This window comes from Tamandua tetradactyla, chromosome 3 (genome assembly GCF_023851605.1).
Source record: "Tamandua tetradactyla isolate mTamTet1 chromosome 3, mTamTet1.pri, whole genome shotgun sequence".
Taxonomy (NCBI): domain Eukaryota; kingdom Metazoa; phylum Chordata; class Mammalia; order Pilosa; family Myrmecophagidae; genus Tamandua; species Tamandua tetradactyla.
Window position 1 is genome coordinate 146,723,766 of NC_135329.1, and position 16,729 is coordinate 146,740,494.

The window sequence follows — 16,729 nt, forward strand, 5'->3', positions numbered from 1 at the left end:
CAGGAGGAAAAGCTAGCAGACTTTGCCATGTGCTCTTCCAGCTGAGAGAGAAATTCTGAACACCAGCAGCCTTCTTGTACCAGGTATTTTTCTCTGGATGCCTTAGATTGGACATTTTGCTTTAATTTGGACATTTTCATGGCCTTAGAACTATAAACTTGCAACTTAATTCCCCTTTTTAAAAGCCGTTTCATTTCTGGTATATTGCATTCCAGCGGCTGGCAAACTAAAACAACCTCCATATTAAACTACAGAAATAAAATGAACAACAACAGACAGATTATAAAACATCAGTGCAGTGCTCACCAGACTTGAAAAGCAATAAAGAATCACAGTCAACAACTTCCTGGGGTGGCCCCAAATCAATACAGACTGAATCAGGGCAATGGCATCATGTATAAAATATGAGAACATCAGCTTTTTATAATTCTGGCTTTTCAAGTTGTGTTTCCATGACTACTATTATAAAGTAGTATTTGCCCTGTGGAAAGATGTTTTATATTATGTCCCTTCAACTTTAAAACACCTTCAATAGTCAAATGACCTCTTTACAGCTTTTCAGGGGGAGAAAAAGAAATACTACCAGACTAAATGTGTATGTCTATTATAAGAGGAAATTTACTTTCAAAATGCCAAAATATGGGAATTATGTGATTTCAAAGATCAGTAACAAAGGAATATCCCCTACCCCGCATAATTCTCAGTATAGTTACATAGAGGGTTGGTCGTCTTTAAATAATCTAAAAATGAGTGAGAAATTTAAAACTTTGTGGCATCCCATGCCCTTGTAATATGATTTGGCATAACCTTAATTGAAGGGTAATATGTTGATATATTTCATTGTGTTTTGGAAGCTCAGCATCCATTCAACATGCTTAAAATTATACCCTTCAATTTTTATTTAGAGAATCATCTTTTCTTCCCTCCCTCTCAGCCCATGTGGGTCCAGAGTAATTTGCTACCACTTCAATTATAGTAAAAGCACACGATTCAGGGCTGGATAATCAGAGACTTGTATTTTTCCGCCCCAGAGATTTTTTTTGGTCATGGCTTGTGACTTTATTAGAATCAATGGAACTTATGGGGCAGAAGTGAGTAATCTTCCTCAGGGATAAAGCTGGATTTGAATTTGTGACTCTGAGGATGTAGGGGCTGGAACTGTTGAACTTATTCTTTGACCACATGGGGTATGAAACTAACATGAGGCCAATAAAGTGGGAAGTTGAGAGATGGAGAAAAGCCAAATTCAGATTTGTTTAAATCCTGAATTCACCTATACTTTAAGCTAGCCCTATTTCTGGACTTTTTCTTTACACTAGCAAATAAATTCTCTGCTTTGCATTCTAGTATGGTCAAATTTTCTATTACTGCCAATACAAAGACTCTTAACTGGTATAGGAATTGGTTCCAGAAGTGACTTGAATATAACCAATTGCAACTAGCTGATTTAAGGTTTGATGAAGGCGAGGGCAGGTTCTCCCAGGTCAGCAAGTTGGCAATCTTTGTTATGTGATATCAAAATTGCTAGTTATGCTGCCACCTACTGAGTCCTTGGACTAAGATCACAACCTATTGATTTGGAACCATTAAAAGGATTTGGTGGAGAAAGCCAAGGAAGCAAGAGCTGGAAGAAATGCAACCCAGAAAAGAAGGGAGAGACCAGCAGATGCTACCATGTGCCTTGCCACATGACAGAGGAGTCCAGGACTGCTGGCAGCCGGTCTTTGGGAAGAAAGCATTTTCTTAATGATGCCTTGATTTGGACATTTTCATGGCCTCAGAACTGTAAGCGTGTAAGCTAATAAATTTCCAGTGCTAAAGCCAACTCATTTTATGGTATCTGCTTTCGGCAGTCTAGTAAACTAAAACAGATTTTGGTACCAGGAGAATGGGTGCTGCTATTGAAAATACCAGAAATGTTAAAACAGCTTTTTAATTAGTTCAGTAGAAGTGGAAAAAATTGTGAGGTGCTTGAAAGAAAAGGCCTAGATAGTTTTGGAAAGACCATTGATAGTATGGATGTTAAAGGTACTTCCAATGAAGCTTTAGACAGAAATGATGAATGTATCATTGCAAACTGAAAGAAAGGTGATCCTTGTTTTAAAGTGGCAGACAACTTGGTAAAATTGAGTACTGATATCGGAGGGAAGGCAGACTTTGAAAGTGATGAACATGGATACTTAGCCGAGGAGATTCCCAAGCTAAATGTGGAAAGTGCAGCCTGGTTTCTTCTTGCAGGTTATAATAAGATGTGATAGAAAGGGATAAACTGAGAACTGAACCTCTGGGCCCAGAGAAACCAGAAATTGATGGTTTGAAAAAATTTGAGCTTCTGGAAAGCAAGCCTCCAGAGAACAGCACTCTATGTATGCTTTAAGTAAACATGGAATTTGTCAGCCATTTCAGAGCAAGTCAGGCTTGGAGGAGCAGTTATCCAAGAAAGATTTGTGGAAGGTCCTACTCTCTAATAGTTTGAACCCCTGTGTACTATGTGTGAAACTGACAAGTTTTTTGTGAAATCTGTTTGAATAGAAGCACTGCCAGCCTGGATTAAAAGGGCCACACTGAAGGAAAAATAACTCCAATGGCAGAACCATGGAAAATGAGTTCTGGACTAATATCTTATCCGGCCAATGGACAGACCCACCCATGTATGTGGAAAGGGTGAGCATGCCCTGGGGCTTGGAGAGGACAGATCTCTTGCCCTATGATTCAAGAAGAGTGTTACCAACCCAGGTTTCTCAAATGTCTGGGGGGTTGTGGAGTTGCTGGGCTGCACTCTGATGCCTGACAAGGGTGAAGTCAAGATATTGAAGCCTTCACCCCAGTGTTCAAGGAGAATGTGGAAAGCACTTGAAAAGGGTAAGGATGCTGCTCCAAGCCACTGTTGTACAGTTCTACACATGACTTTCAGACCTTGAAAATTTAATGGAGTATGTCCTGAAGGGTTTCAGAATTGTTTGAGACCTGGACCCTCATTTTCCTTTCCATTTCTTCCTAAAACAATGGGAATGTTTATCCTATAAATGCCCCTGCTTTATATATTGAAAGCAGATAACTCGTTCTCTAAGTTTCACAGGTCCAGCCAAGAGAATTTTGCTCCAGAACCAATTACACCCATAAACAAGTTTGGTGAGATTTTGTACTTACTATTGTTACTGAAAAGATATAAGGCTTTTGGGACATTGTGATGGAACGAATATATTTGCACATGGAAAGAACATGTATTTTGAGGGTCCAGAGGGTGGAATGTAATGGTTTGTACCCCAGAAAAGTATGTTTTTAAAGTTAATCCATGTAGATGTGGACTCACTGTAAGTAGGATCTTTTGGTGAGTGGGATATTAACTTAAGATGTGGCCCACCTCATTCAAGGTGGCTCTTAAACCACTTACTGGAGTCCTTTATAAGAAAATGAAATTAAGACAAAGAGACACCAGGGGAGCAAGAAGCTGAAAGCAAGGAAACCTGGAACAGAAGGGAGAGTCCAGCCACATGTCACCATATTCCTTGCCATGTGACAGAAGATTCCAGGATCTCCAGAATTGTTTCTTCGGGAAGAAGGCATTGTCTTGATGATGGCTTGATTTGGACATTTTCATGACTTGAGAATTATAAGTTTGTAAGCTAATAAATTCCCACTGTTAAAAGCCAACAACAACAGCAGCAGCAGCAGCAAAAAGAATTTGGTAAACAAACAAACAAAAAAACTGAGAATGCTGGAGTGCGCTGGCTATTTTCTGTGATCTTCAATGTGATCCATAGGGAAGAGAGACACTTAGGACAAAATGGACTGGAACCACAAAGGGGAAAACATGGCTTTGTTAACAGAGGCCTTTTTAGTTAGTGATCTGCAAATAAGATGGTTGAGAGTAAAATAATCTAGAGCCTCTTGGTTGGATCATCCAAATTCTCTACACTACGCTAAAGTTAGGGTCAGGAAGGTAAGAATCATTTCAGGAAATAAGTTTGGAACACAGGAGAAGCCGCATTCCCTATGCCCCTCCAAAGGTATTCTATAACACTGTCTTGTCTAAGAAAAAGGACAGTTAGTCTTATTGTAATATTCTGGGATCCATTTCAGGGGCAAAGAGTAAATTAGCAGTGGCTCCATAATCTTAAGCCATTGTTTCAAATTGTACCAAATTGGAGGCCAAGATGGAGGCCACAAAATTTGGACATGGGAAGTGATTTTGTTGCTAGGAGACAAAACTGCCAAGGCCTGGTTCCACTAAAAAAATGACTCAATACAACCTAGAGCTTTAGAAACTAGTCAATGGCGTTCAGGGTCTGGAGAAAGCCTAAAAGCCTATTAAGTTTTAAGGGAGTCTGAATTACAGGATAAAATCCATGTCTGATCAATTGTTTATGATTGCTCATACTCAAGGCAATCCCCAGGTCCTTGAAGCCAGAACAATAGGAAGTGGGCTACTGAAGAGGTACAGCCCTCGTGACAGAGATGGCTCTGGAAGAAACGATAGAGGACATGTTCCCAGAGAGCAGAAGCAAAGAACTCAGTTATTTCACTGCCAGCATAGGCAGAGTTTGTTCTGTGAGTTATAAAATATGCTAGAGACTGGTGAACAATGTTTCATCCTCTTCTTTCCCAAATGGAAGCTTAATTGCAAAATTCCTCCATTATTCTCCCTTCACATAGTATAGTGGGAGTTTCAGGATGGTCACAAATAATTTAGCCACTGGACCATGAAACACTCTATCCAGTGCTGAATGAGAACAGTATGGAGAGTCTGGACTTTGAGCTGGATTTGTTGTCTCCCTTTGGAGACAGCAGCTTATTATGTGGAAGCATTATGTATGTACAGAAAGATAAGTGTGTGTGAATGTTGGACAAGTAAACAGAGTATAAACATGTTGCTTTTGGGCTGCCCAGCAACCATTCACCTGAATCACAGTAGCAGCCCAAGATGTAGGGCGATCTACTAGATCCTACACTCTACCATCTTCTGGTTTCAGTTGGGCTAACACCACTCTGACTCTCAGAAAGCATAGTGACCAGCCTTGGCCAACTAGAGCCTTGCAGATCTGTGGTGCAATTATTGGCTGTGAATGAGCACACAACTATTTCTGAATCAATGAGATGTAAAGAGACTTTTCCTAAGGTATGTGGACTAGGGCTGGTCTAATAACCAGCCACTTTGTAAACATGTAGGCTGAGAGTATGGCCAGTACAGTGAAGAGTTGCAAGATGAGCCTGCAACCTAAGGGCTATAGCACCCAATGCAACATAGCACCCAATGACATTACCTAGATTCTGATTCAAACAAACAATCAAAATGCAAGAAGACAGAAAGTTTGATGATTGCTTGGCTATTTAATAATATTAAGATTATACTGTTAATTTTCTAGGTGTGATAATGTCATTGTGGTTACATTTTTTTTTTGAGTCCGGAATTTTTAGAGACACATACTGAAATATTCATTGATGAAATGATATGATATCTATGTTTGCTTCAAAATAATATGGAAAATGGAGGGAATGGGCAGAGAGATAAGTGAAACAAAACTGGCCTTGAAATGATCATTCTTGAAGATGGGTGAGGAGTATATATGGCATTATGTTATACTATTATGTTTACTTTTCATATACGTTTGAAAATTTCCATTATAAAAAGTTAGAAAATAATAAGATGAAAAAGACTTCATGATTCACTCCCATTTTCATTCACTAGAAGCTGTTAAAGAGATGTGCTCACTCTGTAAAAATCTGCTCAGTCCTGGGAATTGATAGAAATTATCTTTGTGTTCCCAAAATGATCTCTGTGGCTGTTGTATGCAACAGGATAGAGATGACAGCTTGCCTATAATGGTTCAGAACTCAAGTAATTCCTTCCAGAAAAGGATCCCAACTCTCAAAATCTGAGACTCATTAATAGTAGCAACAAAAGAATAAAAATCAGAATTTCAACCAACTAACTAACCAAGAAACAAAACAAAACAACCCTCCTTTCCTTCTAGATCACCGCTGCCCAATAAAAATATAATTTAAGCCGCATGTGTAATTTTATGTTTTCTGGCAGCCATACTGAAAATAGTAAAAGGAAAAAGTGAAATTGTAATGTTTTATTTAACACCTCTCAAAAATATTATCATCACATTTAATCAAAACAAAAATTATTGAGATTTTTACATTTTTTCCCATATTAGGTCTTCAAAAACTGGTGGTGTATATTTTCCCACTGGTGACAATTCAAGTGCTCAACAGCCACCACATACTGCATAGCACCACTCTAGATGGTGAGAGCCTGATGGGAAAGGGCCCTGCCTTACTCATCTTTTTCTCCACAGGATGTCTGGATGACACCTGGATGCTCAATCAGTGTCAGTCCTGTGAAAGTCTTGAGTAGCCCAGAGTCACCTTTAGACTGTATTTTCAGGGCTAAGTAGAGTTTATTCTGCCTGGAGCCATCTCTTAAAGCAGGACATTGACTAGATATCCTTGCGTTTGTGGATAGTAGGACTGAAGACCTAAATTGGCTTTTCCTTTCTGGAGTCTTACTGCTAATAATCCTAGTAGAGTACGTAAATCCTCTGAGAGACTGTAGTATGTAATACTTTCATTTGAGCACCACTGAGGGCTCAGAAAAAACTCATGGACTCAAAACTCCCAGGGGCTAGTGGTGACGGTAAATATAATTAATTTACCCTGAAGTGCACCGAGCTATATATTTAAAAATGGCTTAAATAGCAAATTTTATGTTTTATCTATATATATGTGTGTGTTACTATAAAACAAAAAAACAAAAATCTTCAGAATTGTAATCTAATAGGCTTATTCTTATTTTTTTAACACACTGATTTTAGTAAGTTTATATTTAACTTATAGGCCACTGTCTCTTTTAACAGTAGTGTTTTTATTTGCATTATTATGCATAATAGATTAAACAGGTCATGAATATATTATAAAAACAGACTATAAAATCACTCCAATAAAGTTATATATTAAATTATTTTAATAGCCAGTGTTAAAACTGCGCCTCTTTCAAATTTTTGTTTCTTAAAGAATGTAATTCTGTAGCTTGATAGATATTTTTTAGGTAAATACATTTGTATTATTTTCTATTTTCAGGGTTTGATTACCTTTTTTTTTTGCATGGGCAGGCACCGGGAATCGAACCAGGTCTCTGGCATGGCAGGTGAGAACTCTGCCTGCTGAGCCATTGTGGCCCACCTGATTAGTTTTTCTTTTTAACTTTTTAATTGTGTAATACAATATTTATATATATAAAGCAAAGAAATAAAAAAGCAATAGTTTTCAAAGCACTCTTCAACAAGTAGTTACAGGACAGATCCCAGAGTTTGTCATGGGCTACTATACAATCCTCTCAGATTTTTCCTTCTAGCTGCTCCAGAACATGGGAGGCTAGAAGGTATAAATACTTTTTTATCATCACAATTGACTTTTCTTCTTTTTTTGTGAAAAATAACATATATACAAAAAAGTAACACATTTCAAAGCACAGTACCATAATTAGTTGTAGAACATATTTCAGAGTTTGGCATGGGTTACAATTCCACAATTATAGGTTTTTACTCCTAGCTGCTCTAAGATACAGAAGACTAAAAGAGATATCAGTTTAATGATTCAGCAATCATATTCATCCATTAAATCCTATTTTCTCTGTATAACTCTACCATCAGCTTTGATCTTTCTCTTCCTCTCTTTAGGGGTGTTTGGGCTATGGCCATTCTAATTTTGCCTATTTGGAAGGGTCTGTCAATAATATGGGGTAGGGAGATGGAACCTTGTGATGTTCTGGAGAGGCTGGGCCCTCTAGGTTTCAGGGCTTATTTGGTCCAGAGACCCATCTGGAGGTTGTAGGTTTCTGGAAAGTAACACTAGTGTATGGAACCCTTGTGGAATCTGATATATTGCCCTAGGTGTTCTTTAGGATTGGCTGGAATGATCCTGGTTGGGGTTTGACAGGTTATGATAGGTAGCAATGCCTAACTGAAGTTTGCATAAGAGCAACCTCCAGAGTAGCTTCTTGACTCTATTTGAACTCTCTCTGCCACTGATACTTTATTAGTTATATTTCATTTCCTCCTTTTGGTCAGGATGGAATTGTTGATCCCAAGGTGCCAGGGCCAGATTCATCCATGGGAGTCATCTCCCACGCCACCAGGAACACTTTCACCCCTGGATGTCATGTCCCACAAAGAGGGGAGGGCAATGATTTCACTTGCAGAGTTGGGCTTAGAGAGAGTGAGGCCACATCTGAGCAACAAAAGAGGTCCTCCAGAAGTAACTCTTTGGCATACCTATAGGTAATCCAAGCTCCTCTGCTACCTACATAACCTTTACAAGAGTAAGCCTCAAGATCAAGGGCATGGCCTATTGATTTGGGAGTCCCTAAAGTTTCATACAGTATCAGGGGATTCCCTGATGGTAAAGTTTAATAGTTTCATATTTTTTTTCCCATCCCTCAAGGGATTTTGCCAATATTTTTGATTACCTGCTTAATATACTCTAGGATGTATCTAGGCATAATATTGTGCTATACAAGATTAAAGGACATCTTTCTTATTCTGGGCTCCCTGTGTTTCAATTGTTCAAATGAGTTATTCAGATAGGATGAGCTAGAAAATTTCAGTGCTGTAGAAAATTTCAGTTTGAGACCAAATAAACCTTTCTTCCATTGGTCTCAAAGAGTATGTGTGGTTCTAAAATACAGACAATTTTATTTTAAAATATTTTTATTGCAATATCTTCACACTTCAAACAGTCCACCCAAAGTAAACAATCAATGGCTCACAATATCATCACTTAGTTGAGTATCCAGCACCAAGGTCAGTTTTTAGAATAATTATATGACTCCAGAACAAGAAATAAAAAGAAAAAGGAAAACATACATCCCATACACCTTACCCCTCCATCTCACTGACCACTAATATTGCAATCTATGCTATTATTTTTACCCCTTATACCCTCACCCCATTATTTATTTATTTATTTTATCCTTAGTTTTTTACTCATCTGTCCATGTCCTGGATAAAGGAAGGGTCAGCCACAAGGTTTTCATAATCACATGGTCACACTGTAAAAGTATACAACTGCCTTCAAAAATCAAGGCTACTGGAATACAGTGCAACAGTTGCAGGTACTTCCCTCTAGCCACTCCAATACACCATAAACTAAAAAGGGATATCTATATCATGCGTAAGAATAACTTCCAGGATAACCTTTCAACTCTGTTTGAAATTTCTCAACCACTGAAACTTTATTTTGCTTCATTTCACTCTTCGCCCTTTTGGTCAAGAAGGATTCCTCAATTCCACACTATCAGGTTCCAGCTTATCCCCAGGAGTTCTGTCCCATGTTGCCAGGGAGACTTATACCTCTGTGAGCCATGTCCCATGTAGTGGGGAGGGCAATGAGTTCACCTGCCAAGTTGGTTTAGCGAGAAAGACCATATTTGAGCAACAAAAGAGGTTCTCTGAGGGTGATTGTTAGGCATAGTTATAAGTAGCCTTAGCTTCTCCTCTGCAAGAAAAAGTTTCATAGGGGCAAGCCCCAAGGTCGAGGGTTCAGCCAATTGAATTTTTTGTCCCCACTGTTTGTGAGAATATCAGGAATTCCTCAGATAGGGAAGCTTATTTTTTCCTTCTTTCTCCCCAGTCCCCTTAGGGGATTTTGCAAATACTTTCTTTGCCCAAATTACTTTGAGAGGTATGGGGGCATCACACTAATCTGAACAAATCAACAATATCTCACTCCCTATTCAAGATTCCATGTAATTATGGTGCTCATATAAACTGATCATACCAGTTAAATTAGAGAATGTGCTACCCAAAATATAAATTATACACCAAATAAACATCTCTCCCTTTGGTCTCACACAGAAGTTGAAGTTTTAAAATATAGACCATATCATCCTTTACCTTGTATTCTGATTTACTGCAGTTCTATCCAGATCAGCTTCATTCATATCTGTGGACAAAGTCTGATCACTTTTTCAACTTTTTTAACAGGTGCTGTATGGGGTAATGTTGACTTTGATAGCTTCAGAGCCTTAACTGGGTTTCAGGTGTCACATAAATACCTGAAGTTCAAGGGAACAACCACAGCCTTGATTATTGAAGATGACTGAATAGCTTTTAAGGTCTGTCCCTGTGATTGTGAAAACCTGTGACTGACACTTCCTTTACCCAGTGTAAGGACAGAGGAGTAAGAAAAAAAGATGAAAAATAAATAAACAATAGGGAGGCTGAAGGGATGGGATGCTTTGGGTGTTCTTTTTACTTTTATTTTTGTTTCCTTTAAAAAAGATGCACAGAGCTCCTATTTGGAACAACTGAAATGTTTTAATAATGGATAGTGGTGATGGTAGGAAGACATTATGAACATAAACAACAGCACTGAAATGTATTTCTGAATGTGGTTAAAGGGGGAAATGTTATATTGTATATATGGTAATAGGATAAAAGATTTTAAAAATCCAAGAAATTGCACTATACAACCAGTAAGCCCTAAGCTAAACCAGGGACCATAGTTAATAGTACAATTATAAAAATGTGATTTCACCAATTGTAATAAATTTAACCAAAGCAAGGTGTTAATAATGGGGGGGGGGTATATGGAAATCTTGTATGATTTTTCTGTAAACCCGCAACTTCTATAATTAAAAACAAACAAACAAAAAACAACCTTCTGACAGCTTTCCATATTACATGGAATAAAATCTAAAGTCTCTGCCATGGCCAGCAGGGCCCTCCATGATCTGACACTCCCCTACTTTCGTCTACTTCATTGACTTCTCCCACTTCTCTTTCCCCACCCCGCCAGTCCTAGGACTTCTGTGCTTGCAGCTCCCTCTTCCAAGGATACTCTTCTCTTTGATATTCACAAGGCTTGCTCCCCTCACTCCATTCATATTATACATTATTTATGTATGGTCTACCCTCCTCACTAAAGAGGGAGCTCCATGAGGGCAGGGAATTTGCCTTGTTCACGGCTGTCTTCTCAGCTGCTATATGCTATCTGACATATACCAGGTGCTCCAAAATATTTGTGAATGAATTTTTTTGGGGGGTGGTACATGGTCCAGGAATGATTGAAATTTAAAAGCATCCACCTCCATGTTCAGTTTCATCCTTCGTTTACCTGAGATTATGATTATGCTGCCACACACTTGGCTCTGGAGGGGCAGAGTGGAGCATAAATGTGCTGGATTTGCTCCTCCAAAAATAACTAAGAAGTCTCTTGTTTTTCTTCATATGTCCATTTAAAAAGACAATATGGGGAACCTGCCAACACAGAACACTTCTCTCTTGCAAGCAAGGCTATTTGCCAGTGTTAGGGATATGACAGGGTCTCTTATTTAAGTCAGAAAATAGACAGGTGACTAGCTTGGAAAAAAAAGGGGCTGACATCCAGGCTTGGCAAAAAGAGATCTCCCAGGACTATGTAGAAAGAATATGCCCATAATGGGCGTACATACTCACGTTCCACAATCTGTATTTTATGCCTAATATACACAAGGTACTGACGACACAGTGGAGAACCTTCTGACAGTGTGGCAGGGAAGAGGCACGCTTAGCAAAACCAAATAAAAAATGCTGAGGCTGCACCATAAGTAACTTTATTACTTTGCGGGAAGAGAAGTGCTTTTCATATGTGGAAAGACTATTCATGTTTATGTCTTCTCTTAGGTAATTTAATTGAGTGCAAACATTTCCCAGTTGGTCACCAATATCCAATACAAATGTCCCCTGGGGAAAACCCATATTGAGATAAAAAGAGGTTTTTTACAACCCAGGGGGCAAATGGGTGGAAAGCCCCATTTTCACATCCTGCCATACATACCTGCGCACACACACTCAGGGAAAAGTTACTGAAAAGCAGATGGCTACATGTATCTTTGGTTGCTAATTATTAGATTTGTATGCTGGGACAGCGCCTTTACGATTATTTCTGGGATGGGGACAATAGCTATATTATTGTTTATTCAGACTTACTCTCCAACTATATGCTGTGGGAAAGATCCATAAAGACAATGAAAAACCCTACCTGGAGGTCTCAGGAACAAGGTTATATATAGTTTTGCACCTTTAGGGCCAACGTTACTCACGTGAACCCAGAAGGCAAGGCTCAGTGCACCACTACTCCCACTGGGGCAGTCTGCCTGCACATAAACCAGGCCAGGTTGGTGTAGACTCAACCTCTCACAGGAAATGGGGAAATCTTACTGGGATTCAGGGATACTGTCCAACCTGCAGTGGACCAGACTGTCCAACTCAGCAAAGAACAGTCCCAGATGACCTTCAACGGCCTATTGGACGTTCATGTTGGTGAAAAAAATGAGTTATCTGACCCTCATAATTAATTCCACATTACATATAAACTCACAGTAAGTACGGTGTTGTTTTACTATTGCATCAATTTTCCATTAATGCAACTGTCATATCAATTCAATACTTGCTTTGTTAATTGTTCACTCCTTATGGAAAATCACATGCCCAGGGACACTGCCACTCATGGTGTTTAAGCCTCTAACTCTTACCAGAGTTCATGGTGGATCTAGGCATAGATACAAACACCCAACCACTTCATTTAGTCATCTAATGTACTGTACATGATCACAAATTGAAATTATTTTATCATAAATTACTTTTTTCAATTTCTATTTTTAATTACAAATGAAGATTACATTGACTTTTTGGGAAATTATTTATGAGGCTCATTGAAGATATGAAGGGAACATTAGAAAATCTTGTTATTACAAGTTGGCATCCTATTTTAAAAAAGGGGGGGGCAGGCCATGGTGGCTTAGCAGGCAGAGTTCTCTCCTTCCATGCCAGCGACCTGGTTTGATTCTCAGTGCCTGCCCATTTATTAAAAAAAAAAAAAAAAAGTGGGCACTCAATCCTAAAGAACACCTAGGATGTTATATAAGATTCTACAAAGATTCCATGCACTAGGGTAACTTTCCAGAAACCTGCAATCTCCAGATAGGTCTCTGGACCAGATAACTCCTGAAATGCAGAGGGGCCAGCCTCTCCAAAACATCAACTAGTTCCATCCCCCATCCCAACAGCCCCTTCCAACATGAAAAAGTTAGAATGTGCATAGCCCAAATACCTCTAAAGAGTGGGGAAAGATCAAAGGTGATGGTGGAGTTATACAGAGAAGGTAGGATTTAACAAATGAGTATGATTGCTGTATGTATTGCTATATATTCATATTTCTTTTAATATCCAGTGTTTTAGAGCAGCTAGAAGCAAACACCTAAAATTGTGAAATTATGACCCATACCAAACTCTGAAATCTGTTCTATAACTAGCTGTTGTGCTGTGTTTTGAAATTTATTGCTTTTATGTACATATGTTATTTAAAGAGAAGGCGGAGTATAACAGAGAAGATAGGATTTAACAAATGAGTATGACTGCTGAATCATTATATTGATATTTCTTTGGTCTCCAGTGTCTTGGAGCAGCTTTTTTGTATATATGTTATTTTTCATGAAAAAGTAAAAAAAGTTGATTGTGATAATAAATGCACAGCTATATGATGATATTGTGAACCACTGATTGTACACTTTGGATGATTACATGATATGTGAATATATTACACATATCAATAAAAATTTAAAAATTTTTTTTAAAGTGGGCACTGTGCCAGACAAGGCTGAGAGCCTCATTCCTGGTGTTCTGGGAATGTTCACATGTGCCTGGACTCTGTTTGAAGTCATGAAAGGCAACTTGATAATTCCAAAGCATGTACGTGTTGGGGGGGGCGGTACAAGGGTAGTGGTAGAATTCTTGCCTGCCATGCAGGAGATACAGGTTCAATCAATTCCTGATACATAAAACTTCCCAAAACACAAAACAAGCAAAACAAACAAAAGCAAACAAAAATTCAACAAAAGGTGCTGCACTAATGGGATACTCACACAGAAAAATAATGAAATGTGACCCCACCATACAACATACAATAAAAAGAAGCATGTGTGGTCCCTCAAGATTGACAGATAATTATCAAATGAGAGGGAGGAATTTTAACAGAGAAATTAGGATTTAAGGCATGACTTTGATTACTGAATCATATTCCTTTTTGCTTTCTGGTATACTGGAGTAGACAGAGGGAAATACCTGATATCCCTAAACTATAATTCAGCTGTCCTAATATCAGAAATGATTGTAAAAGCCCTTATCTTGTGCTTTTGTGACTGTAAGAGCTGAACTCCCTTTATCAGGTCATTTTCTTGTAGGGCAAAGGCCCTAATGCTAACTAAGAATCTGAAGTGATCCATTAACTAGTTTCAGCCCGACATCTGTAAATCATATTGGCTGGACTCTATTAAAAAATAACTTGTCTCCCTTCCTTTGGCTTACATCTTTAGTACTGAAATGGTAGTTCTGCCTCCCCTTCTTTCCGGTTACATTCTCCTGTCAAAATGATAATGATAACATTTTCTCTATTTCTGCTTAGAACTTTCTATTTGAAATTGTAATGACCTCATCTGCCGTTGTTAAAATCCATAAAAACCTTGAACCTCCCAAACTTGGGGAGATAGATTTTGGGTCTACAGCCATCTGCTTGCCTACTAACTGCCTAGTAATAAATTCTTTCTCTCTTTGGGGGGGTGGGGGAGGAAGCGTATGTGGACCACCACAGCTTCTTCCCTGCAATCTCACTTTGTTTCCAAAAGTCTCACAGATGCTTGTGGTGCTTCTTTCTCCTACCCCTTAGCAGACCTGCTTTTTTTCAGGGGCTTGGCCAAAACTGAATTTGTTCTACTCAATTACCCCTGATTCCCAGCTGATTTTGCTACTCCAAGAACTTTTCCCTCCCACTCAGCTGCTCTGAATTCTCCAGAAGATTGACTGGGAAAACACTTTCAAATTGTCTCTAATGGAGTGGATACCCTATCGACTGAAGAAAAGACAACAAGAAGTGTTTCCTAATGGGACAGACACATGTAAATTCCTTCAACGTGAAATATGTATGCAGCGGTAATACTGAGAAGAGAAAAGGGTGTGCTCATAGGTAATCAGCTCCACTGTTTGGTGTTTTAGTTTTTATTTTCCCTCAGTGCTGACTAAACAACTTGTTCCCATGCTACATGGAAGCTGCTGAATTCAACGTTTTGGACCATTTCCTACTGTTTCAGATCCATTCTGACAAAATGATCAGCTGGTGGCTTCTGTAAAAAGCAGCTCCATGACTACATTTAAATATTGACTATTTTGAGAATAACAAACCACAAAGACCTGAGGTACAAAAGCACATGTGGTTTACGTTTTGCTGGACATTCTTAGGAAAATAAACGCACAGAGTTAAAAAAAAATAAATAAATCTAAATGGTCTCTTTCTACCTCACCCCCACCACTATTGAAACAAGAAAAAACAAACAAACAAAATAAAAAAAAACAACGATTAATCAAAACCCAACCTGGGTGCTGCTCTTGGCTTTTGGGTGATTGCTGTATCTTAGGAAGCCAAATAAGTAGCCATTTAGGCATCTTGCTACGGCCAATTAGTTAGCGCTTTCTCAGACCACTGCAGCTTCCTCCTTCCCGATCAGCTTCTTCAACTTTGAGGCTCCTCTCCATCACTGCTTGCCTTCTCCTTGACCTGCCCCACACTCATCAACTTGGCCATTTTCTCTGGCCAAAATAGAAAACACGCAGATTTTTTTGAAATAAAAATATTTTCTATGATCATTTTAATAACACTGCTAACTAATGACCCATGGATGAGGCTTGCTGCTCCCAGCACAGCAGTCATTCAATCAATACTTAGTATCGATAATGTGCCAAGGACTGTTTTAGGTACTGAGGATACTAAAGTGATCGAAACAGCACTCCCACCACAGAGGTTATATTCATGTTTGAGTTGCTGGTATGATGGAGGGAAAGTGGGTTTACCCTGTTTTGTGCAGGGCAGGTGTTCATTAGGACTTGCTCACATATTATACAGAATAGCCTCACAGAGGTCAATGCCAGGAGAAGGGCTAATTCAGGCAGACTAAGGCTAGTGTACAGTGATCCAAAGTCATTTTGACTGGAGAAACATTTCCACACAAACTCACTGCTACCCTGCTAGTTCAGCACACAAAAGTCTATTTAGTTCATAATGTGGCTAAACTAAAGTTTCAGTTCCAATCTTCAAAGGAAAGGACTTGAAGCGATGGAGGGAAAAGGAGGAAAACAGGTTCATTTATCTCCAGCCTGGGCCTCTGTCCCTGGTCCTCAGACCAGTCCTAAGCTTTCCCTGACCCCACTCATGACTCTAAGATGCTCTTCTTCCCCAAAGTCCTTCTTCCTCAGATCATAACTTCCTTCCCCTGGATAAGATGATATCAAACAGGTGTCAGAAAGAAAGAAAGCTGTTGCCTTTCTTTTTCCAGTTCAACTTAAAACATTTTTTTTGAAAAATTCCTGACATTACAGAACTAAATTGAAATGTATTAATATTCCACTCTTAGATTTCCAGGACAAACAGGAAAAAAAAATCATGGGACAAAGCAAAACAAAACAAAAAAATTAGGGAGAAGCTTATAAAACTAAATAGGGATCTCATATGATCAGAGAAAGGAATTAAAACGCTTTAATCAAAATTCATTAGTGGATGATTAAGCGTGTAGAAATTGAAAATTTTCCAATTATTTAAAACCTGAACTCGCTGACTGTTCAGAAACTACACAGACGGATCACAGGTGGTGGTGAACAGCGGAAGGGATTACAGGTGAATCTGCATTGTTCTAGCT

The 16,729-nt window shown here is 38.8% G+C and overlaps 1 protein-coding gene across 3 annotated transcripts in view; it reads right to left on the reverse strand.

Annotated features, from left to right (window-relative positions):
• WIPF1 (WAS/WASL interacting protein family member 1) overlaps nt 1–16,729 on the reverse strand; it is a 136,841-nt gene that overhangs the window by 43,010 nt on the left and 77,102 nt on the right. The window lies entirely within an intron of this gene.